This window comes from Nomascus leucogenys, chromosome 18, assembly GCF_006542625.1.
Source record: "Nomascus leucogenys isolate Asia chromosome 18, Asia_NLE_v1, whole genome shotgun sequence".
Lineage (NCBI taxonomy): Eukaryota > Metazoa > Chordata > Mammalia > Primates > Hylobatidae > Nomascus > Nomascus leucogenys.
Window position 1 is genome coordinate 57,929,438 of NC_044398.1, and position 26,471 is coordinate 57,955,908.

General features: G+C 39.9%; 1 protein-coding gene across 1 annotated transcript in view; it reads right to left on the reverse strand.

Moving 5' to 3' along the window:
* Window positions 1-26,471, reverse strand: part of KIAA1217 (KIAA1217 ortholog) — an 872,441-nt gene that overhangs the window by 547,697 nt on the left and 298,273 nt on the right. The window contains exon 2 of the mRNA XM_012502786.2: window positions 2,139-2,287. The gene's annotated coding sequence lies outside the window, so the exon portion shown is untranslated. The remainder of the gene's footprint in view (window positions 1-2,138; window positions 2,288-26,471) is intronic.

Sequence of the window (26,471 nt, forward strand, 5' to 3'; positions counted from 1 at the left end):
GTAGCATTGTGATTATCCATAACCCTGGGTTTGCAACATCATTAGTGCTATAATTTGAAACACATTTATACTTTATATTCTAGCAAACTAGTTGAAAGCCTGTTTTTTCAAATACATTATCTAGTTTGGACTTAAAAAAAAAAAATCCCTGTCGATGTTCTGCTCTGCTTATCAAAGGCTCTCTCTAATGCTTACCCAAGGGTAAGTAAATTACACAGGATTCTGTTCTGCCTTCTATTGTTCTTCTCCAACCACATTCCAGGTGGTAATGAGCCAATTCCTTTACTTCCTCTTTCCTCCTACCACATTCTATACCCGAAAAAGATGCCAGTTAAGTTTTAGCCCTCCTTTAAAAGTGAATTTCCATCTTTATTTTATTCTTTAAAATTATTTAAAGTCGTTGCAAGTTCTTTTAGTGCCCTCCAATCCCAATTCAGGCAACAAAACAGTCACAAGAGAGAATGATTAGTGCTTTTGCCAGGGTCTCCTCCCACGGATGACTTTGTAATGAACTATGCATCCATAAAAGGTTGATTGACTCTTTGATCTCTTGCTGCTTGTACAATGCTAAAGTGCAAGGCATTCCAGGGCAAACCACACAAAGAGAGAGGAATACAGGTTATTTATGGTAGTCCGCTGACTCTAAGTTTAGCCTAGCTCTTTAAAGATTCAAATACACACATCATGTTGACTGCCAGGTCTGCTCCCTTGTGTTACGGCAGCATCTAATGGGGCGGTAGCGTAGGAATGTCTGATCCCTGGCTTCTCCCTGGGGTGAGAAAGGTAGCTGGCTTGGCAGAGACAGTCACAACAGTATTTATAGAGACAGCAGAAAATAGAATCCATATGCTTACAAAGGGAAGTCAGGGTAAATCACCGGGAGCTGAGAGGACTCCTGAACTCCCTTTCTGAAGCCTGCTTGGCTTCTGGCACAGACTAAACAGGACCTACCTACCAGCTTTCTAGCTGCACAAAATCCAGCACCCGCATGCCCTCCTTCATCTGATGGTTTTCTACCAACAATGTCACTTTACAGAAGGAGGGGATACAGCCTCTTTGGTTGCTTGAATTCAGAAGCTGGTTTGCAAACTTTCTACAGTCACTCAGGGAACTTTTGCCATCACTAAGCGAACTTCTTGTGTCAGAGCTGGTGCAAACATTCTGACATTGAGGAAGCCAAGTTTAATGCTTCCTGACAATGATTCTCTGACCATGATGTTGAAGGCCCTTCTATCCCTCTGTGATGTGGCTGAGTGCTGATTTATACAGCTCACTAAACCAAACACCAAGTTGAATGAAGACGGTATTGAGACAAGATAAATCATCTATCTATCTATCTATCTATCTATCTATCTATCTATCTATCTATCTAATTTCCTACCTTCCTTTGGATTAAATATCAAAATTTTACATCTTGCAGTCAGAATGTTGAGGGCTGTATGAAAACTTTGTAATTGGAGAAAATGAAAAATGTTAATAGTTTTTATTAGCATAAAATATTGAACTGGTGGATTTATGAACAGAATTTAGGTGGAATGAATATGCTAAAGTTGGGGATTAATTGGTCATCTCACCATTCCAGACACTCAAGGCCACTCATGTAGGCTGATTTGGGGAAAGCAAAGGGATCTCAATAAAACTGGAAAATTAATTTTGCTCTTTTATGGGATCCTGACTTTGATCAAGATCATATAATTGGACAGACCCAAAAACGACTCTTATTTCTGATTCATTCTATTCCCTCCATAGACACAGGCAGTCATCAGGTATCTACACCGTTCCCTCTACCCTTTGTCAAAAAGTTCATGTTCTCTGAGCATTTTCGTATTCTTTAGTCATTATCATGGCTTTGAGCCAGAGTCTGAACACAAGGACAGACATATAAATGGATCTAATACATGGTCTGAAAAATAACACATGTGCTAACCCTGTCTGCAACACCAAAGGAAGAATGACTGCATATCAGAACAAATACCTGTGGGAAGATCGCAGGGTTCAATTTGGACATTTTGTTCCATTGAGCTCAGAGAGGGAATGAACAGAAGCCAAGTTGTATAGATAGGCCTTTAGCTCATAATTCATTTACTGTCAAGATGATGGATGCTCATTTTATGATTTAATAAAAAGATAGACCTTACCTAAAAAGAAAATGAGCAGGAGGAGGAAGACTCCATGGAGAAGTAATGCAGTCTTTCAGGGATGATTCCCAGGGGTCTGGGCTGTGGTTCCACTCCGTCTCCAGGACACAGTGCAATCGGCCACAAATTTAGGACCCCAGGATCTCCATCTGTAAAATACAAGTCATAATGGAATTGTTCCCACTGCAGAACTGCTGAGTAATTAAAACTCAAGTGGATTAAAAAAAAAAACGCAGAAAAAAATGAAGAACAAAATACCTCTATGACATACAGCCTGGCTCAGGATGCTTTGTAATTACACACAGGGCTTTATAGTTATCCAAAGTTAGAGTTCAAGTTAACTTCAGTTTTCCAGTATTTTCCCCAAAATATTAGTCGGACGCTATAAAGGAAAGTAAACACATTCGACTAAGTCAACCATTAAAATAAGAGTTGGCTTAGGTAGTTGGGGGCGGAAGGAAATGAAGAGAGGCCAACTGAGAATCAGAGAGGCTGAATGAAAAGCTGAACCATTGCAGCTTCGCATCTCTAATCCCTTTGTTAGGGATGATGTGCAGCTGCAGTGGCTATGTTGCTCCAAGAGCCTGCTGCACAGAGATGCCTGGTTCCCTCAGCCATGCCAAACAAGACATGGTCATGGTCATGGTCGTGGGAGTAAGGACAGGTAGGAGAGGCTGGAACACTGCTGAACATGAATTGCCCAACATAAAGGTTTCTGTCTAAATGGAATTTTGAAGCCTAAAGATTTCAAAATTATGGACGAGGCTGAGAGGCACCTCTTCTGTGGAGGAGGGTTTTGGGATTGTTGAGGAGACCCAGAAGAATGAACTTGACATTGCAACTTTCCCCTGCACTTGGTAGATTTCTATGCTGTGGGAAACTATAGTGATTTACTTGATGCCAGAAAACTGGGGGCTCACAGAATAAGGCAACTGGTTAAAACAGTATTTTTCCCAATATAAATTTGTTTCTATAAACTCCTCTTAGGATCCTGAGAAACATATTTTAAGGAGAAGGAAAATGATGGATGAAAGTATGGAAAAAGGTAATTGAACATACTTATAATATATCATAAACACATTATTGAGTTTTGACCATCATTTAGTAGCCAGGCTATTAAAATGTGAACTATGCCCCAATTAAAACATATCGCAAACATTTTGTTGAGTTTTCACCCTGAAATACTCATGCTATTATACTTTTAAAATATTGGCTATGACCATACAATTTAAATTATTTCTTGTGCTGAGTTCAATTAGTTATTAATATTATCACACTTAAAGTTTTATTTTCAAGCTATTTTGGGCATCAAAGTGGTCCACTGAAACCCTATAACCCAGGAGAGATGAGTGGCCTTGATGTCAGGTGAAGTCTAGGTTCCTGGGGAAACCATTTGATTTCTGGGCTGTTTCTTTACCAACAAAATGAAGCTGTAAGTTCTTGATGAGTAGAGGATAGTATCCCACCTCTGCTAATCTATATTTGAGGTTCTAGTGTTGATTCTGTGACCACTTCACCATAAAACTTTGCACACATTCTTACCTACTCTGAGTTCTTCTTTTGTCTCATACTTAGCACAACATTTTCTCCATTCACCACACTAAGTTCCACTGGCCACTGAATGACATCAAAACTGTGAAATATTGAAAATTGAATATCACTACAATGTGCCAACTACCTGGCACTCTAACAAAGCACCATACGAAATCCATTGTTATCACTTTTAATAATAACAATTCTCTAGAAAGGTAGAAGTGATCTCACACATTACTACAAAGGAAAGCGAGTTTCCAGATTTAAAATGATTTTCCTGGTGAGTAGCAGACTCAGGATTTGAACCCAGGTCAGTGGGACTTCAAAGTCTGGGATCCTTCCACTTACATAAACCAGTGACCAGGTGAAGGAGTGATTATTTTGCCCAATGACATAAACATAGCTGATTGATTGCTTCAAATTATTATTAGAATAATGGTAATAGTAATCAATTGCCTGACTGTCTCTGTAGTGAAGTCCTCTGGGGTCAAATCTGGTGAATTTGAACTAATTAGGGGAGGTAACTGAAAAATGTATATAAATAATATAGACAATAACTAGCTTATTGAGTGCCAATGAGTGCCAAGCATTGTTCCCCATACATTATCTCATGTGATCCTCAGGACAGTCCTACCAGCTAGGCATTGTTAGCCCAATCTTGCAAATGAATAAGCCAACGCTTTTAAAGGTTAAATACATTGTCCAAAATCACGCTGTAAGTGGCAGAAGCCTGATCCCAAATCCCAGTCAGCCTAACTCCGTAGCCCATTCTCTCCATGGCTACTCTCTTTCTATGCGTGTAATAGTTTGAAATTCTATGTGAGTAAGTTTACTGTTTGGGACAGAAAGTTCTAAGCTGTTCCCACCATCCATCTCTTTTCCTTGAGTCCCGTTGTCCAACCTTCCCACTTTGGTCCTCCAGGACACCAAACAAGGCTTCTCATCACCCCTGGTTCCACAGCTCACAGCCCTTCCTTCCCACTAGATTGGCCCAATTCTATCCCTGTTCCAAACATTTGTATTCATCTTTTCTGCTCTTCTTCCTCCAAATCTTTGCCTCAATGGCTACAGTTTTGCTCTCTTCTTTCCCCTTTCTGCATGTGAGAGAGAAGAAGAAAAAAGCACTCTGAGAAAGTTATATATGAGAAGGCAGACAATTTGTGCATGCACAGTGTGGGCACTGCGACAGGACATGAAAATACATCTCGAGTTATTTGCCGGTCACTGGATCTTGTTGAGAAGTAATTAGCAATAATAATCCATTGCTTGGATCTCTTCATAGTAAGCAAAATTCTCTAGAATCTAATCTGGAGAATTCAGACTAATTAGGGGAGGTAATTGAAAAGTGTATTAGAATATAGTTCCAAATATAGTTTTATTATTTTTACACAAATAGAGTAATTCCAGTTATACTACTAAAAATGGCCAAGTGGAAGTTCTTAGTGAAGTTTGTTATAATGAATGAATAAGAACATTTGTGATCAGTCTGTTGTTAAAAAAAAAAAAAAAAAAAAAAAAAAAGAAGAGTATATCAAAACCACTTGGCTTAACCTGAAAAATCTTGTCTTTGAATAAAATAAAAAGCCCTCAGCCGGGCATTGTGGTTCATGCCTGTAATCCCAGCACTTTGGGAGGCCGAGGTTCATGCCTGTAATCCCAGCACTTTGGGAGGCCGAGGTGGGAGGATCATGAGGTCAGGATTTCGAGACCAGCCTGACCAACATAGTGAAACCCCGTCTCCATTAAAATACAAAAATTAGCCAGGCGTGGTGGTGTGTGCCTGTAATCCCAGCTACTCAGGAGGCTGAGGCAGGAGAATCGCTTGAACCCGGGAGGCTGAGTTTGCAGTGAGCTGAGATCATGCCACTGCACTCTAGCCTGGGCAATATAGTGAGACTCCAACTCAAAAAATAAATAAATAAAATTAAATTAAAAAATAAAAAGGCCTCTGAAATATTTTGGATGTTGCTACCCAGTTTGTAAGATTTTGGAAGACAGGATTTATTTAGTAAATATGAACTTCAAATCAGTCGAACTCCAAATTATTTAAAAATGAAAATACTTTGGAAATAATAGGAATATGAAACCCACTGAGTCTGAATGAACACAATTTTCCTGTTTGACTACTGCAAATTACTACAGTAGCAGAATTATAGAAAACGTTCTGTGATTCAAAGTGACACATTAAATCATCAGAGTTATCCTGTGACAGCACAGTATTTGTGAGAAAAGCAATTGTGAAACCCACCCCTTTTTGCAACAAACTTTCTTCCACTGGTGCCCTGGCAACCAGTCAGATTTTCTCATTTGAGAAATTCAACCTGGCTGCATATAATAGATAGAAATGCAAGGAAGTAAGGTGCATTTTCATCAAGTGTGAAACAGTTGATGATATTCAGAGTTAAAGAAATACTGTTTGAAGGACATGAATAGACAATTCTCAAAAGAAGATAGACAAATGGCCAAAAAAAAATAAAAAAATGCTCAACATCACTAATTATCAGTGAAATGCAAATTAAAACCACAATGAGATACCACCTTACTCCTGCAAGAATGGCTAGGCTATAATTAAAAACAAAAAAATAATAGATGTTGGCGTGGATGTGGTAAAAAGGGAACACTTTTATGCTGCTAATGGGAATGTAAACTGGTACAACTACTATGGAAAACAGTGTGTAGATTCCCTAAAGAACTAAAAGTAGATCTACCAATCAATCCAGCAATCCTACTACCAGGTATCTACCCAAAATGAAAAAACAAAAAACAAAAAAAAACACTTGCATGCACATGTTTATAGCAGCACAATTCACAATTGCAGAGATGTGGAACCACCAGAAGTGCCCATCAACTAGTGAGTGGATTAAGAAAATGTGGAATGTATACACCATGGAATACTAGTCAGCCATAAATAAGAACAAAATAATGGCATTTGCAGCAATCTGGATGGAGTTGGAGACCATTATTCTAAGTGAAGTAACTCAGGAATGGAAAATCAAATAGCATATGCTCTCACTTATAACTTGGGAGCTAAACAATGAGGATGCGAAGGCATAAGAATGATATAATGAACTTTGGGGACTCAGGCGGAACGGTGTGAGGGGGGTGAGGGATGAAAGACTACACATTGGGTACAGTGTTCACTGCTTGAGTGGCATGTGCACCAAAATCTCAGAAATCGCCACTAACAAACTTATCCATGGAACCAAAAACCACCTGTACCCCCAAAACTACCAAAATAAAATTTAAAAAATACCTTTTGAAGGGTATGAAAGAGCGGGATTTCGGTTAATTTTGTCCTTATTAAATAATGCATTTAATTGCTAGCGATTGCTGGTTTCATGTGAATCAAGGGTAACATCTGAAGTTGGATGGAGCAGAGGTCCCCGCCAGAGCCTCTGGTAGGCCCACTGGGCCTCTGAGGAGGCCTGGAACAGCAGGAGCAATTTCTGTAAAGAAGGAGAGACGCAAGGTCTCTAGATTGTTCTAAAAGTGCCTCCGTGGTTAGAGGTGGGGGCAATCTGAGCAAAGCGTGTGACCTGAGACTTGGAGCTGACCCAGGCCCAGCCCTGGACAACCTATGCCTGAGCCCGGTGGAGAGAGGAGACTAAGAATGAATTGGAAAGAATCGCAAGTGACTGTGACCCTGACTAGAAGTTGCTAGTTACCAGCTGTAAGGAGAATTAGGCAGTAAGAGCATTGAGGGCAATCGCCACAAATCTGCTCATCTCCCCTCCTTCCGTGGCTCCTCACCTTCCCGAGAATAATATCCACAGCCCCGAGAGCTCCGTGAGATTGTTCACCACAGTCAGCATCAGCTGCTTGCCTGCCTCTTGGTTTCTTTTCCCAGCCTCATCTACTATCACATCCCCCATAGGGATCCAATGCCCCACTCATGGCTGAACTACTGGCCGTTGCTTATTCAACTATGTTCTCTCATGACTCCAGCTTTGTTGTGTGTGACACCCTCTGTCTGGAATATCCAGTATCTGCCTGAAAAATCACCTACACAGCCTGCAAGATACCAGAGCAGCACTCTTTCTTCTGTGAAAATCATAGCAAACTCCTCCTTGCTAAAGTATGGCATGAAGTAGTGGCTAAGAGTGTGCCCTCCAGATAAAATGGTCAGGGTTTGAGTTTAGACAATTCCCCTTGCTCAGGCAAACTTCTGTTTCTTACAATCAAGGCCTTTCTCTGGTGCAAACACAGCCTCCATACTATTCTTTTGAATCTTCCTCTTCAAATCACCACTTTCTGTATCAGTTAACCTCTCAAAGGATCTGTTTCCTCATCTATAAAATGGAAATGATAATGATGGTAATAAAAATACACACATGCCACTTAGTTGTCTTAATAAAATAAATATCTGTGAATCATATAGTAATCTCCCTGGTATACAGTAAAGGCTCAATAAATGCTAGGAATATTTTCATGTATCTCTTATTATAGCATATCTTATGTCACTTAAATACTTGTTTACTTTCTATCTTATCCACTAGAATCTGAACTCTTTGGAGGAGGACCTGTGCCTTACTCATTTTGTGTTTCTCACACCAGAAATAATATTTGTTGCATAGTTCAGTTTGATCATTCATGTAATAAGAACTCACCAAATGACTGCTCTGTGACAGACATTTGCATATGAAGCATGGCAGATGTATGAATGAATGGGGTCAGGAAAATAGTACCTAAGTAACTCCAATTATTACATAAAGACAGTGATTGTATTATGTAAGATGAGCCATATTAGTTAAATTATAAGTAGAGCAACATTTCAATTAAAATATACTCACATTGGCAATTAAAGCAGCTGTGCGTGTGTGTGTGTGTGTGTTTACTTTGCAGTCTGGCCCCATCCTACAATATCTTTATTGTTAAGGTTTTAATTCAACAAAATCAAACCTCAATGTACTAAAGAACTCCAAGAGATTATCTGGTCTTCATTCAAAAGTTCAGGCATCAGAGACCACACATTTTCCCCCAGATAACCAATTTCCAGAATGCTGTTTCTCTTTCCTGACTCTCACTTGCCCTCAGTGCCCATTTGAACACACAGGAGGCCCATGGAGGGAGAGCAGTGCTCGACCTGGGGTGAAGCCCCAATTTGTAGACAAGGCATGGCATCCAACAGCCAGAAGAAGCTGTGTACTTGAATAAATCTGACAGTGTTTTCTCATGCTCATCAATCTTTCCACCGTGTTTGGTACAGTTGAAAAGCCAGTTGGATTTCCATGACTGTTCAAATCACCACTTGTGCCCCAGGATACTGCATGGCACAGAAATGACATCAGACCTACAAGATACACATTGTGTTCCTCAATGCCCGACGTTAATTGCATTAGTCTGTTCTCATACTGCTATAAGGACATACGTGAGACTGGTTAATTTATGAAGGAAAGAGGTTTAATTGACTCACAGTTCCGCAGGGCTGGAAAGTTACTTTCTGCCTCCGGAAAGTTACAATTATGGCAGAAGGGGAAGCAAACCCGTCCTTCTTCACGTGGTGGCAGCAAGGAGAAGTGCAGAGCAAAATGGGGAAAAACCCCTCATAAAAACATCAGATCTCGTGATAAATCACTCACTATTACTAGAACAGCATGAGGGTAACTGCCTTCCATGACTCAATTACCTCCCACTGTTCCCTCCTACAACAGGTGGGGATTATGAGAACTATAATTCAAGATGAGATTTGGGTGGGGACACAACCAAACCATATCACTAGTTACACAAAGGTATACTTCTACTGAGTTGGATTTTAAAAGTATACAGTGCTAGAAATTATGATAATATATGAACCACGCTTCCAACACTTTTATGAGGTTTACAGTAATCTTTTTTTGTTTGTTTGTTTGTTTGTTAGATAGGGTCTTACTCTATCACCCAGGCTGGACTGCAGTGGTGCAATCACAGCTCACTGCAAGCTCAAACTCCTGGGCTCAAGTGGTCCTCCCACTCAGCCTCCTGAGTAGCTGGGACTACAGGCTTGTGCCAACATGTCCAGTTATTATTATTATTTTTTAATTTTTAGTAGAGACAGGGCCTTGCTATGTTGTCTAGTCTGGTCTCAAATTCCTGGGCTCAAGCCATCCTCTCACCTTGGCCTCCCAAAGTGCTGGAATCACTTGGGAGGGATCACTATAGTAATCTTAATAAATCAATAAAGGGCACATGAAATTTTTATTAGTCAGAGTGTTCTAATACATTTCCCCCTCTATACTGAATATTGTGGGGAGAGTCCACCATTCAAAACTCCTTTGCATTATTGGGAAATTATCTGCCATGTCAGTGAATCTACCCCCTTATCCCTTAATCTAAGTGGAAAGGGTAAGACCCTTCTCAGACGTTTCCCTCCCCCTTCCCCATCTCTGCACCATCCCTGGCCACCAGTGTCCAGGTAGGTGATGTGGGCTCTACTCTAAACCCTGAGGGAAGGACTCAAGATGATGAGAAGGGTAGAAGTGGCAGTGGCAGCAGTGTGGGAGTGGCTTGTGGCAAGAGATGGCAGTGGTGGTACCCTGGCCACATTGCTCCTGCTCCTTAATTGTCAGTGCCTACTTGGTGCTGCCAGGGTCCAACACTGCCCCCAGCTACTCAAGAGTCAGTTAGTTCTCCGTCTCCTATCCCAGGTCCTGATTCTTGCAATGAGGCACCCTCCCTGGGGCAAACACACAGTTTTCACCCTGTTCTTTTGAATCTTCCTAATTCAAATCAACCAACAGACCAAACAAAGCAACCAACACCAAATATACATACAACCATGCAACCCGCTTTATTTGTATTATGATTTTAAAAGGCAATGCAGTTGTTTTCTTATAAATGGTGTAACAGTGCCCAGAAGAAAAGCAGAAAAAAAACTATATATGGCTATTTTTAGTGATAGTTATTTTCAGAAATATTAATATAAAGCTATCCCAATGATAGAGATCTAGTCTGCATATTGGAATATGTACCTAAATATACCGTCTGTTGTGCTGTAACTTTTACAATGCCTTCTTTCTCTCTTGAAATATTTCTAAATAAAGAACCATAGTCAACCATTAAATTTGGAGTGTACACTCAGCTTTGAATTGCTTTTAAATCAGTAACCATGCTCAATACGAATCATGCTTGTGTTTTTGCTCACAGAATCAAAGTATTTTCAATGCAATGCAAAGGCCCTCTGCTTATGAGAATTCTCTGTTGAGCCAGAGAATCAGTAAGACCTTTTGTAAGTGCCCACTTTCCCCAACTAATTCTCCCGTTGTTCAGAATGAAATTCAGAATATAGTGTCATGGAAATTGAACTGGCCTTTTTAACTGTATCAAACATGGTGGAAAGATTGGTGAGCATGAGAAAACACCAAAAGATTTATCCAAGTACACAGTGTCCTCTGGCTGTTGGCCCTTGTGCCTTGTCTGCAAATTGGGGAATCACCCCAGGTCAGGCACTGCTTGTTCTCCATTGGCCTCCCATGTATTCAAATTAGCATTGAGAGCAAGAGAGAGGCAGGAACGAGAAACAGGGTCCTGGAAATTTGTTCTCTGGGGGGAAGTGCATGGCCACTGATGCCTGAAGATTTGGATGCAGACCAGACAATCTCTTGGGGTTCTTTTCTGCATTGAGGTTTGATTTTTATTGAGTTGAAATCTTAACAATAAAGATATTTTAGGATGGGGCCAGACTGCAAAGTACATAAAAGTCAGGAAGGAGATCACAAAGAAATAAAGGCAGGCAAAGGATATTTGTTTGAAGACTTTGCTAAGGTTAAGTCTTTTTTTTTTCTTTTTCTTCTTCTTTTTAAAAATATAAATGAATTTACTAATGTTTGAAAGCAAAGGAGAAAGAGCCAAACGGAGGGTAAAACTGAAAATAGTTGAGAGGACGTTCCTGGGGAGTTGGTATAAATGGGATCCAGAGAACAGGCAGATAGATTAGTTTTGGAAAAAAAAAAAAAAAAAGAAAGCCCCCTTCTCCATAACTTCTGGCTTCGGAGAGCCATGAACAAAACCAGTCAATGTCCCCTGGAGAAATCACTCCAGGTATGGGCATGGCTGTGCCCTTCTTCCAACCTCCACCATTCCCTACACCTCCCATATAACTGAATTGGCACTGAGAGGGAGACACAAGTAAGAAAGGGAAACGGGGCCCCAGAGATAGGTTCTCTGAAAGAATATACAGGGCCCTGATGCCTGAAGCCTATAATTCCCTCCATGGATAGAAGGCCACCAAAATGCTGCCAGACAGTCAAAGGCCCAGGTCTGTCACATCTCTCTATCTAGAATTAGATGTAAAGTATATGTGTGAATTCCAAGGAATAAAATGACTTGTCATGGTAGAGAAGGTTTCACATAGAAAATATTATCCTGAAACCTTCCAGCTTGAGCTTTTTCTTGTAGCTACCTACCACAAATTATTTTTGTAATAAAAATAAGCTCCCAGAACAAACTAATTACATGGGAGAACAACTTACATTTCACTGCAGTTTCCACAATACATATTTTTCCCATCAAATATGAGTTAGCCAAAGTAATTAGGAAAAATGATTAGCGAAGCTCTTTATTGAATATGGACCCAAGCAATTAAAAAAAAAAAGCATTTCTTTTCATAGTGGCCTTAAACTCTATTTTCTTTTAAGAAGTTATCAATTTTCCCTTCAATGATACTTTTTGGGGGGACATGTGATGATGTGGGAGAATGTAACCCTCCTCCTGAAAATAATACTAAATTCTTTTATCCTTCTTTCATGGTAGAACTTTCTGCAAGTTGGTAGGAATCATGAAATGTAGCTGCTTCTTCCTTAAGGAACACTAAAAGCACAAACTGTTGAAATCCCAGTACAAATCATTCGTAGAAGAGACTTGGGAACCACCTTTGAAACAGGTTAGACCATGAAGCTGTGCTGTTTTTCAATTCTCAAGTCATCCTGGGCTTCTAAGAAGTAACAGTGAGTTTTGAAGACATTTATATCTCCTCTTTATGCCTTTACATTTTTAAATACTGGGAATGCTCAGGAGTAAATAAGAATAAAAACCATGTTACTGAAATCACATTTTCCCCTGTGAGCTAGTTAAGTATTGTTGGAAATTCCACACTACAAGGGTAAACTAGCATCTCTCTTCATTCTTTTGAACTGTGGGAATTCAGGCTTATAGAAAAATCTACTAAAAACAATAAAGATCAAAGTTAAAGTTCATTTCTACAGAAGCCTTTTAAATATATTAAAATTTTATAATTTTGTACATAAATTTAGATATGAATGGATTAGTATTAGTTCCGATTATTTCATGGTTGTTTTATGACTTAGGATCTTCATGGAAAATGCAGTTTTCAAGTACTTTGGTATGACAATTAGCAGTGGATTTTTTTTTCTCACCGTTCTTTCAGCAAACATTTACTGTAGAGCTACGGTGTGCCAGGCACTGTGACAGGTGTTGGATACACAGTAAAAAAAGAAAATAACAGCCTGGTTTCTGCTGTTGTGTTTGCTGTCTAGGGAAGAAAAACTCACCACAAGGAATTACCGGCCCAGTGCTCCCCTTTCCCATGGAGAAATTGTCTTCTTCCTATATCATAAATCCATTTTGCCCTTATGGTCCCCAAATGCAATACCTTCCCTGTCAATCTGAGGCAAGAAGGTGCATAAGCACAACTTGATTTTCATGGTTCCTGCTTCCTGAACAGCATAAAGGCAAGATGCTTTCTGAATGTCTTTGAAATGACTGCATTTGCTTTGTTTAAGGGCAAAAATGGCTGAATAATGATCTTAGTGCTTCTAGGCATATGCAGAGGCTAGAAGTGGGCCAAAAAGGGAGGCAGGGGAGTTGCTTCTCTATGAAACAAGACACATACCTCTTTGCTATGGGCTAGCACCAGCATTTCAATCCCAGTTTGAATTTGCAAAGCATATTTACATCATCTGTGACATTCATCACGGTACCCCAGTGAGATGGACCGTTTCATGGCTTCCATTTTACTCAAGAGAAATAGGAAACAAGAGGCGAAGTGACTTTCCCAAAGTCAATAATAGACTGGGGACCAGGATTCAGAGTTTGCAAATCACTGTCCTGTGCTGAGCATGTTCAACGATACGCTTAACCTTGCCAAAAAAATAAGGGCTCCATTTTTACTGTTCAACTAATTACAATCAAGACACATCAGGCAGGCAGGCAGCACCTGGTTCATAACACAGTGACATTATTTTATTGCTGTTCAATCTAAAAACTTAATGTGCTTTCAAACTTCTCAGTGCTTTTATGAGACAGTCCCTGGATTGCCGCTTCAACCTGTATCTATTCCCAGGTATCTTATATTTGCAAAATTGCCCTGAGAAAATATTACTTAGGAAATAATGAAAACTCCAGTAGAAAGGAAAAATGTTCTCTTAATAATGAGGAAGCCATTTACTCTAATTTTCTTACATATAGACACAACACACACACACACACACACAGACACACACACACACACATACACACACACACACGCCATAATCGGCTGTAATGGAATTGATAAAGTAGGAAATTTGCTTGAGGGGTTTTTACCCCAAATCCTACAATTATGAACATGTCAGGTTTCCTAAGCAATGGTTTTTCCAGAAAGGATTCTATTGTGTTTCTTTTTCCCATTTACCAATTTGATTAGCTTTTTGCCTAAAAGCTAAGGGCAGCATTCTAAGTACTCCAGAGCATAGGGGACTTGCTCTTCTGTTATTTTGTAGGATCTTCCAGGAGACCATGATCTCCCCGAGGGCCGGAGCCACCCCTGCACCCCTAGTTCCCAGGGCAATGCTTGGCACACGTCAAGAGCTAAACAAAAATGAATCTGAGTATGAATCTGTTCTCTGCTATTACCAATGCTGCTCTTGGGTTCTTTTAAATTTTAATAACATGGATTGGAGGTAACACTTTAAAAGATACGGAAAAGCAAGTTCTTTTTTTATTATTTTACAGCTCAGGGTAAGGGTATTACATAATTGTAAATAATGCATTCATGTTTCAGATCTTGAAACCAGTGAAAAACAGCCATTTCAGACAAGAAAATAAATGATGACATGCTCCCAGCAAAACTGAATCCTGTATTGGTTATGAAGAGAAAATCCAACCTACGCTTAACAATGCTTCCAGATTCACTAAAAGTTTCTACAGTTTTAAAGTTTGAAATGTTGCCTAAGGGTTTTAATGAATCTCCGGTTCAAGGACAGAAAAGTTGTATGGTTCGGATTTGACTTTGGTCAAGATGAAATGGTTTGTGCACACGGCTTCCTACTGCCCCCTGGTGGGGTGATGCTGAACTATGCTCAGAAACCTTCCATCAACCTAAGGGGTCAATCGCAGACATGATCTTGGCTTCCACAGCGACACCTTCAAGAAAGCCTGCTGAGTTTGAAGTTAAAATTCTCCTTGACTTTCTGTCCCATTTCTCCAAAGCTTGACCTGGGTAGTAGAAAGACAGGGCAACTGCTTAAAAGGGGAATGTTAGGACTCCATCCAGAGAACCCAACAATCTTGATAGTCCTATGGATAAGGTGGTGTTGGGCTGTGGGACTGTCCTGAGACTGAAAATCAGCACAAAGGAGATTTCTTCTACATCAGATGTCCCTGGTCCTCAGCTACCTAACCCCCATCCCTCAAACTCCCACATACCCACACCCCAACCCAAGTGTAATATGCCAACTAAAAGATCATTGAGGTCATGTTCAGCTTCAATAGTCATCAACTTATGGCTTAGAAACCAAGAAAGGCTTGTCAATGTGAGGGTTTTTCTAAACGAGGTCAGGAACACAGCACAGTCATGACCAGGTTAGACCAAAGATGACTCTATATCACTCAGATTCTCCTCTTTCCCTCTAGGGATCCCCAGATCTGCTCACAAGCTAGAGTAGTCGCTAAGCCTTGGCACTTGCTATCCCATCCACTGCATCAGGAGAAATGGGAAGGCCTGCAACCTCAGGACAGTTTCTCTGTTCTCTTGAATGTTTAGGAGCCTGAGCTGAGACTTAGGCACACTGGGAAAACTCATCCCAATTCACATCTCTTACAAAAGGTGGACTACAGACTGGGTGCGGTTGCTCATGCCTGTAATCCCAGCACTTTGGGAGGCTGAGGTGGGTGGATAACTTGAGGTCTGGAGTTCAAGACCAGCCTGGCCAACATGGTGAAACCCCATTCTCTGCTAAAAATACAAATGTATTTTTGATGAAAACACAAAAATTAGCTGGGTGTGGTAGCATGCACTTGTAATCCCAGCTACTCGGTGTAGGTAGGAGAATCACTTGAACCCAGGAGGCGAAGGTTGCAGTGAGCTGAGATCATGCCACTGCACTCCAGTCTAGGCAACAGAGTGAGACTCTGTCTCAAAAAAAAAAAAAAAAAAAAAAGAAGAAGCTGGGCTATGGAGAGCCAAACTCTTGGACTCTGGGAAATCTGAAAGAGTTGGATAATCTCCTGGATATCTTCCATGGAGCTTCTGAAGGTATTGACTATTCCTGATTAGGATGAGGGGACTAAGCAATAGCCTAGAACAAGAGAGGAGAGACCATGAAAGTCCTCGAGACTTGCTGTTTAGTCAACTTACACCAGTGGGGATAAAAAGGAAGCTATCAGGCCGGGCACAGTGGCTCACGCCTGTAGTCCTAGCACTTTGGGAAGCCGAGGCAGGTGGATCACTTGAGGTCAGGAGTTCAAGACCATCCTGGCCAACATGGTGAAACCCCATCTCTACTAAAAATACAAAAATTAGCCGGGTGTGGTGGCAGGTGCCTGTAATCCCAGCTACTTGGGAGGCTGAGGCAGGAGAATTGCTTGAATCCGGGAGGCAGAGTTTGCAGTGAGCCGAGATCGCACCACTGCATTCAAGCCTGGACAACAGAGTAAGACTCCATCTCAAAAAAAAAAAAAAAAAAAAAAGGAAGCTATCAGAGTACCTCTGTTCATGGGGAGAAGTGACAGCAAGTGGCTCTTAAATGATATATAAGCAAAGAAAAATGAAGTAAAACTGGCGGTGGTATCACTTATTCCATTGTCCCGCAGTGTTGGTTCAATTTATCTGGCTGGTTAAGGGAGTTTGGCCTTTCTTCCTCCTGCCACCCTCACACTCCATTTGTGTCTCTCCTAAAGTTGCAAGCTCAGTGAAGGAGGATAAATAGCGTGATTCTGTCACAACCCAGAAACTCTCCTCGTGCATTTGTAGGGGCCAACAGGCATGCCACCTTGACAGTGTTACGGGCCCTGTGTCAAATCAGGGCCTGACCTTGAAGGTTCCTTCTCGACCATTGGCTGGGATGTGTTCCTTCTTATCCCACCATGAGGGCTTCCAAAAAAAAAAAAAAATGATGGCCCTGTTTTGGCCTTTTTTGGTTGCCAAATAAACATATCTCATGTAGAACACTTCTTACCCTGGGGGGTCTTCAACCTCAAATCAGGACATGAGCATATTCTAAATGATTCCTTTCTGCTGCTTTGCCTTTGTCAGCCTCCATCCCTCTCCTGTTACTCTTGGGTCTCATTCTTGACTTTGAAAAGATGGCAATGGGGTAGGCAAGGATTGCGTCTCCTTCTGGATCCATCACATGAAACACTGATATCTTTGCTAGAAGTTCAAGCCTCACCATTTCTATTTCTATTTCTTGGCTGCTCTGTGAGCTGCATTAACTTTTTAGTTTCTTCACTTAGTGAGTTTTTCCTTTTTGAATGGACTTTTGAATATATATTTGCCAAAGTAATTTGCACAATGAATTATCAATAAAAAGAAAACTTATAAATCTACATGGGCAGCAAAATCCAAAGCACGCTAGTTGTCTCAGTTTTGTGGTTTGGGGAGTATTCTTTTATGGTGTTGCAGAGTCAGAAAAGTAATTTTACCAGAGGAGAGCCCATAAAGTGATGCATTTTGGGGGGAAACCAGGTAATCATGTCATAATATTAATGGATTGCAAGACAATTTATGTTCTCTACTCTCCGCCATGAAAAGTTAACTTACTCATAGGCTTATAATGAGCAGGCTTGCTATATTTAATGGGATAATGTACTCAGCCTAGTAGTCAAGTTCTCCTAAAACACACCCAACCAGCTACTTCCTATCATGAATCCCCCTGCCCCCAACAGATTATTTTCCTATCTGACACTGGGATATGTGGTGTTTATTACCAACTTAAAGTATGTGTGCGTGTTATTGCCTTCCCTAGAATGCCATTCCCTGTCTGCTTCATATAATTATATCATATGTCATGGTTGTGATATACTGATATATCATATACATGAAATGCGGATAGATAAGTTCTAGATATATGAGTATCTAGATATAGAACCTATGTAGATATCTGAACATATGAACATATATCTAGAACCTATCCCATTTTATAGTCCAGCTCAAATCCCGGATGGTGTATAGAGGTCACTCCCTTTTCTGAACCACAGCACCGAATATATTACACTTGCAGATACAGGATCTATGATCTCACTCTTCATGTGTCCATTTATTTCTTAATTAGAGAACAAGCTCCTTCAGGACCTTGGCTTGTGCTTTTGTATTCCCACTAACCACTTAACTCAGGGCTATGCATATCTGAGTGCTTAGCCAGTAGATGATGGGCTACATGAAAAAAGAACAGAGAAGCCAATGGAAACAGGATGGCAGGAAAATGGTGTCTCAGCACAAAACTGAACAATCACATGTACAACCCTAAAAGCTGTTCAAGTGGCTGCACGGGAGCAGGGCCTGAGCTGCATTTTGCTGTAGACCCACAGACTGGGTTTGCAAAGCACAGCTTTTAGCAGAGATTAGGAAAATACCCAACTAGTTTGATGACCCAATCAACATGGATGCAGAATTTGACAATCCTGGCTCTAAACGTTATTTAAGCAGAAGGGCACCATTTCACACTTGGCTTTGAATGTGTGGACAAAGTCACTTGTAATTCTTTATTTTCCAAGGGCAGGTTCCAAGTTATATTGTCACTTTATCTCACTTGCCTGCAATTCCCTCACTCATAAAATGAAGGATTTGGGATATTAGGTTGTTCTCCAACGTTCTTTCTACCTCTAAAATTCTATACTTTTATAACCCACTTTCTTCCTCTATAGCCCTTTCCTCCCTCTCTGGCTGTCAACCCCTAAGACAGTCAGTCAATTTATTTTTTAACTAGGACCCTTTGTAAAGGTGTCATAGAGCAGCAATTTTAAAATATTAAAGTACAGTTCCTTACGTTTTTATTTGCTCATGACTCTTTGCTATTCCTATAGTAATTTAACATTTTTGCAAAGCTAGTGGTACTTTAAACAGATATGCCTACTTCAAAAAAAATCAGAAAAAAACAAAGTGCATGCTTTCCTAAAATATATTTTAGGAAATCTCTTTTTCTCTCCCAGCACCCAAAGATATGACTAATCATTAGAAGAGTGGATGAGCACCCACAGAAACTGAATTAGGAGAACCGTGAGGATTCTTTTGATTGAGCATGAATAAAAATCCACCTCATTTAAAAAATATTATTAACATTAATAATTTAATGGTGAAGGATACTATTTTGCTTAAAAGAGATAAAAATGATTTTTAAGGCCTTCATGAAAAGTAGAAAAGGGAAAGATTTAAGCAGAATTGACAAATAGAAAGATGAAAATTGAAAGTCCAATACCTTAACTTGTGTGCAGCTTTTTGTAGCCCTTGCTTGGTTGGGATACATGTTGCATGATTTACCTTTGAGGTTAGAAGAGAATACATTTAATCAAATAGTTCTCTTCCTCTCTCTGCCTTGTTTAAAACCAACAAATTAATCCGAATAAAGATACTTTTGCAACACACCCAACTCCTTAGCATTCATAAGCTTCATCAAATATGATACCATAAAAAGGGGGACACAGGATCAACTCTCTCCCACAGCTTGTACCCATGTCCTTCAAGTGGGATGTGTGAGAAAATTACTGTTTTTAGGTGTCTACTTTGTGCTAGATCTGACCAAGGCACTTGCCATTCATTTCTTGTTTAATCCTTGCTAAAGTCTTAGCAGGTAAGAATTGTCACCCCTTTTTTTCTGACTAGAAGAGAGGCTCAAAAAGGTGAAGCAATGTGCAGTTACTTGTGTCTGCAGTAGAATTAGCCTTCCACAAACTTAAACTCTTGTTTTCTGAGGTCTGTAGAACAAAGGGGATGTAAATTACTTGTTAAGTAACTTACAGTTATTTGAAGGTAGTTCTGACATCAAATGTCTTTCTATGATACCACATAGTCTCCCTAAATAAAAATCCCGAATTAAAAGTAATGGGGTACAGGAACTGCTACCCCAAAATATGGCACCTTGGAATATTGAGTATTTTAATCCGAAGGACTTAAGAAAACCACAGAAGCAAAAAAGTCTCTCTGATCTTCCATCTTAAAGACCCTCATGTGACAGGTGACCTGCTCTATATTCAGAGGGAAGGAATGTTACAGAGAGGCCAAGGAGAATCTGAACACACAGGCCTTGCTAAGTTCCCCAAGTTTATCACCATTAGATCATACCCCTTTGTCCCATCATACTTCTCCATGACTATTCACTTCTTTGTCAAAGCTAGCATAAAAAAATACATAGTTTTACACATGTTGGGGTCTCCATTTCTTTATGAAGTATCCTGCGTCACATAAAACTTACATTAAATGCATTTATGTGCTTTGTCTTTTATTCATCTGTCTTCTGTTATAGAAGCCTCCTCCATGTACCTAGGATGAGTGAGGAAAAGACATTTCTCCTCCTCCTCAATGGTAAATGTTGCTTATTTCTGCAAAGCTGAGGTACAATATGTTTTGTTGTTGCAATCTGAAGTTTCTGTTCCCACTGTTGGAAGTTATGCTTCATATAACTTAGATTATGCTGATTTTTCCAGGAGAGTCAATGAAGTAGGAAAATGTTCAGAAATTAAAATAAAAATTAATAAAAATTGTGCTTTTAATTAATCACATCAGCAAATCGGTGTTTTATATCAAGGTATTATGTAATGAGGTTCTAAATCATGTTGCCAAGAATTTCTGTGTAAAACATTTCCATATGGTAAGAGTCTGTAAAATTTTATAACACATTCACAAATCATTGTGACAAGGAACACTGGTGTTAATTTCTTAAAAGTCAATGTCATTTTCCCAATATCATTTTCTGATTTTATTTTATGGTGCCTTGAAACTTGAAAAACAAACCACATGCTTTCTTAGAAAATCAAAAACAGATACATAATTATTAATGTAAGTAAACAGGCTGACACTGTATAGTTCTCATATACTTAGGGTGTGTTTTAATACATCTTAAAACCTAACAATGAGGCCTATATTATGATGCTTATTTTATTTCTCTTGTACTTCACGTGGTTTGTATGCATTTTGCATATTTATTTGTTTGTTTGGTCTTTCTCTGTTGCTCCAACTACAAAGTAAGATGGTTCAGAAATATATAAACTCTCCAGTTATTCTAAGCAGAAAGAGATATAAATCATAGAATTCAATGATTAAAGAAACGTTGAAAGGGTGGGAGGAGAAAAAATGTAAATTTGCTACTAGCTTTAAGAGGGTCAGGAAATTTCAGAGACCCCAGGAAACTATTGGTTATAATTATAGTTTTATGAATCTCTGAAACCAGTCATTATAGGAACGCCTTAAAGTGCTAAAAAAATTCCACATCTGCTAAAGCCCAGACGCCTGCTCATGGAGCAACAATCTGGCTTCTGCCTGTCTTCCAAACTTTGTGAGAATGCTTCTCATTGGCAGAAACTAATCTGGGGCCCTCCTGGCAGAGGATTCTAGAAAATGGAGTTCTCAGGCTTCTAGCCCCCGTGACAGATGGCAAGGGAGTGGATACTGCTGGACAGCCTACAGATAATTTGTTGAAAGTTCTGAATGGGAAGGATCCACACTGCTTTTAAAAAAAAAATAAAAATAAAAAAACACTTTTAAATATTCACAGTTTAAATTTCCATTATGGTAAATATTGATAGACAGAACCCACATAAACAAAAGCTCTCCTTGGTATCCTTAAAACATTTTAAGAGTATAAATTATCTTATGACTTAAAAGTTTGCAAACCACCTTTAAAATATTTTCAAGATAACAATGAGAGGTTTTGTGAACAGTTAAAAGTGTTTATTTACAATTAATTCACTTAAAAAACAATAAGATGAGACGAGTTGGGAAGATGTTGGTCAAAGGATACAGACTTGCAGCTAGATAGGAATACATTCAAGAGATCTATTGCATAACGTAGTGACTGTAGTTAATAACAATATATTGAATTCTTAAATATTGCTAAGAGAGTAGATTTTAAGGATTCTTACCACACACACACGTACACAAACACACACACATACACAAATAAGAATGTGAGGTAATGAATACATTAATTTGATTTAGCCATTTCGTGATGTATACCTTTTTCAAAACAAGTTGTACATGATAAATATGTATGTTTTGTCAATTAAAGTGAATAAATAATAAAATTATTACATATGAACATAAGTACCATATTTTTAAATAAAAATGATGGCTTTTCTAAAAAAAACATAAGTAAGAAGGGTGGCTTTTTTTTTTTTTTTTTTGAGATGGAGTCTCTCTGTGTCACCCAGGCTGGAGTGCGGTGGTGCAATCTTGGCTCACTGCAAGGTCTGCCTCCTGGGTTGACGCCATTCTCCTGCCTCAGCCTCCAGAGTAGCTGGGACTACAGGCGTCTGCCAACTATGCCCAGCTAATTTTTTGTGTTTTTAGTAGAGACGGGGTTTCACCATGTTAGCCCGGATGGTCTCGATCTCCTGACCTCGTGATACACCCGCCTCTGCCTCCCAAAATGCTGGGATTACAGGTGTGAGCCACCGTGCCCAGCCCTTTTGTACGTTTTTGGAAACCTTTTTAACATCTGGCATAAGAGATGATGGGTTCATTCTGTGATCATGAAAGAATTGGCAACGCAAAGAACTTTTAAGTATTATTGTGGAAATAGCTTGGTCTGTGAAGGCCCCCTGAAAATTTCTCAGGGCACTCAGGGTCCCTAGACTACACTTTGTTAACCGCTGTATTCATACATACCTAGCCACTAGCATTGACTCTGACGCATGACAGATTCACAGAAGATATTTGTTGAATGAATTAAGGAGTAAAAGGACATTACATTCTTGTATGGTACACTGCACAACGCGTGTAGGCAACAGTCTGTAGACATTTTCAAAGGAAGACTTTCTCTCACATTCATTCTCAGTCCTCATAATTTTGTTGCAGAAAGAAAGGGATTAGCACAGGAAGCCACATTTGTGACGTGACATAGTGTTGGCCTTCTGTATTCACAGGTTCCACATATGTGGACTCAACCAACTGTGGATCAAAAAATATTCCTAAAAAACAACAAAAAATAGCAGTACAGTCACAAAAAATAATACAACTAAACCAATACAGTGTAATAACTATTTACATAGCATTTATATTGCATTAGATATTGTAAGTAATCTAGAGATAATTTAAAGTATACCAGAGGACATGCATAGGTTATATGCAAATACTACACCATTTTATATCAGAGACTTGAGCATCTGTGGATTTTGGTATTCACTGGAGGATCCTGGAACCAATCCCCCACCGAAACTGAGGGACCACTGTAATTTGATTCAGGCCAGCCTACCACAAAATTGCAAACTGCATGGTTTGCGTTCAGTGTCTCCAATTCATGGTCACAGAGTCAGAGAATTCTTACTAGAAGGGACGTGAAAGGTCCCTGTCCCTCGAATATGCTTGAGGCACAGTTTTATGAATCCCTGCTTTTCAAACTGGACCACATGTACTCCTCAGGGACTCTCGGGAGAGTGTGGAATATTCAAAGCCGTGGAATGATCCTGGGATATCAACTTTACTTGAAGGCTTTGGGGATAACAATACATTAAACAATTATATTAGAACAAAGATACATTCTGAAATGCATTATAAATTGTGTTATTTGTCTCAATTCTTCCCCTCTTTCTGCCATGGGACTTGCAAGGCAGTAGAATAGTCAGAGCATAATTTCTGCGTCCATTGATTGGGAGTTTAGTCATGTGATGTGCTTTGGACAATAGAAGAGGGGCAAGAGTGACAGTGACCACCTTTTTCTCTAAGGCTTTATGAGAAGAAAGGAAGCCACTGGACCAAGAAGAATAAGGAAACATGCAGCAGACTTGAATCCAACCTCAACCTGGAGCCAAGGAAACCCAAAGAACCAAGAAAACCACATACTTGTTTTAGCCACTGAGATTTTGACTTTGCTTGTTATGCATCGAATATTGACTAATACAGAAATCAGTACCTAGAAGTGGAGTGCCTCTGTAGTGCTTCTACCATGCAGCGTTGATGATGAGATCAGCTGACAGGAACTAAGGAAACCATTATAGGAGAATGGAAAAAATAGGGACCTATGTTATGTAATTGTCAAGCCATTTAGTAAGTCTGTCCTCTGTGGTAACTCAGAACATGGACAAATATTCATAATAACTTGTGTCAGGTGAGAAGCTTTTGAGGCAAAAGGTTGGCAGAATGAGTTAGTTCCTCTGGCAAAGTATTACAAGAGTCAGATGAACTCCAAAAAGATGAGTGTGCAAACAGAAGAGAGTCCAGAAATTCTAGGACATGTAGAGTTGACAAATGAAAGTGTGTCTTATTAAATCAAAGATGTAGCATAAAGACACTGTGTCAAGAAAAAGTCTACTAAGGGGCATTATCATTAATATACAAGCTCAGGACAAGCACAAAATCAAGACCTTGGTATTATACCCTTTTTAAGATGGCTGAAAGAATTAAAGTGGCTCTAAGAGAAGGATTTAGCTAGAAAAGTGCCTCTATACAGATTGAGGGTATGGTCTCCTAGAAGCCTGTTCACCTCAAAGGACTTCCTTTAGTCTGTAGAGAGCCATGTCCCAAAAGAATGGTGGTTGTGACTTAGGCACATGGAACTGACTGGAATCAAATACATGGAAAACATTCAAGCTTTTTTATTTATTTATTTTTTAAATTATACTTTAAGTTCTGGGATACATGTGACGAACATGCAAGTTTGTTACATAGGTATAGATGTGCCATGGTAGTTTGCTGCACCCATCAACCCATCATTTCGGTTTTAAGCCCCGCATGCATTAGGTACTTGCCCTAATGCTCTCTCTCCCCTTGCCCCCTGCCCCCTGACAGGCCCCAGTGTGTGATGTTCCCCTCCCTGTGTCCATGTGTTCTCAATGTTCAACTCCCACTTATGAGTGAGAACATGTGATGTTTGGTTTTCTGATCCTGTGTTAGTTTGCCGAGATTGATGGTTTCCAGCTTCATCCATGTCCCTGCAAAGGACATGAAATCATCCTTTTTTATGGCTGCATAGTATTCCGTGGTGTATATATGTGCCACATTTTCTTTATCCAGTCTATCATTAATGGGCATTTGGGTTGGTTCCAAGTTTTTGCTATTGTAAACAGCACTGCAATAAACATGCTTATGCATGTGCCTTTATACCATTTGACCCAGCAATCCCATTACTGGGTATATACCCAAAGGATTATAAATCAAAGCTTTGAGATAGTTATATTGGCAAGGTACTGCCAGCTTTAAATGAAAGAGACTATGACTGTTTGGCTATAGAAAGACCTACAGGAAACCAACAGTATAAGGCAGGAATAGACAGAGATAGCTCCTCAGTCACCAGGAAGGACATCTTCACCAGTGCCCTCTTAAGATGCAGCCAAAATAGAGGATGGAAAAGGAAGCTTCTCCTGCAGGGTAGAGTGAAGAGCCATGGAGAACAGTGTAGTGGGAGCTGCTTTCTCGGGATCAGAACTAGGTGTAATCAAGGAATATTCTCTTACCTATGCCCTGGCAACCTTTGCCCAGTGGATTTTGGAACTGCAGTGGACTAGAGACTGCTATGTACCTCCCAGTCTTAACCTTTTCAAATGGGAGTGTTTTGGGTTTTTAAAAAATTTAGTCTCTGCCTCTTCTACTATTATGTATTAGGTACACAGTGATGGGTGTGTGGGCATTGGGCATAAGCAGGTAACTTGTCTTTTTAGTTTAAAAGCCTCCATATTAAGAAGAGCAACATCTGGATCTGATGTCAATCATGAGATTCAGGACTTGGATCCTGTTCTTGGGATAAGATGAAACTTTCTGGAGTCTTAGCATGGAGGTGAATGTATTCTGCATGTGGGTCACAGGGTGAATGTTTGCAGTCAAGAAGGAAGGCCACTGTCTACTAGTGATCTGGTTTGGATCTGTGTCCCCGCCCAAATCTCACTGAACTGTAATCCCCAGTGTTGGAAGAGGGGCCTGGTGGGAGATGACTGGGTCATGGGAGTGGAGTTCTCATGAAAGGCTTAGCACCATTCCCCCTTCCCTTGATACTTTATAATGAGTTCTCATGAGATTTGGTTGTTTAAAAGTGTGTAGCACCTTCCCTCTCTCTCTTCCTCCTGCTCCAGCCATGTAAGACGTGCCTGCTTCTCCTTTGCCTACCACCATGGTTGTAAATTTATTGAGGATTCCCCAGAAGCAGAAGCCACCATGGTTCCTATATAGCCTGCAGAATCATGAGCCAATTAAACCTCTTTTCTTGATAAATTACTCAGTTTCAAGTCTAAGGTATTTCCTTGTAACAGTGTGAGAATGAGCTAATACAATTGGATTACTTGTCTCCGTTTTTTACTTCCTCTGCTATGAGACTTTGCAATACAGTAAAGGAAGCTGAATATGCATCCCATCCCACTGAATTTGGGCTTAGCTGTATGATGTACTTTAACCAACAGAAGACGGGTAGAGGTGACAGCTGCCTTAAGAGGATTGCCTGTTTCTGCTTGTTCTTCTTGCACGCCTCT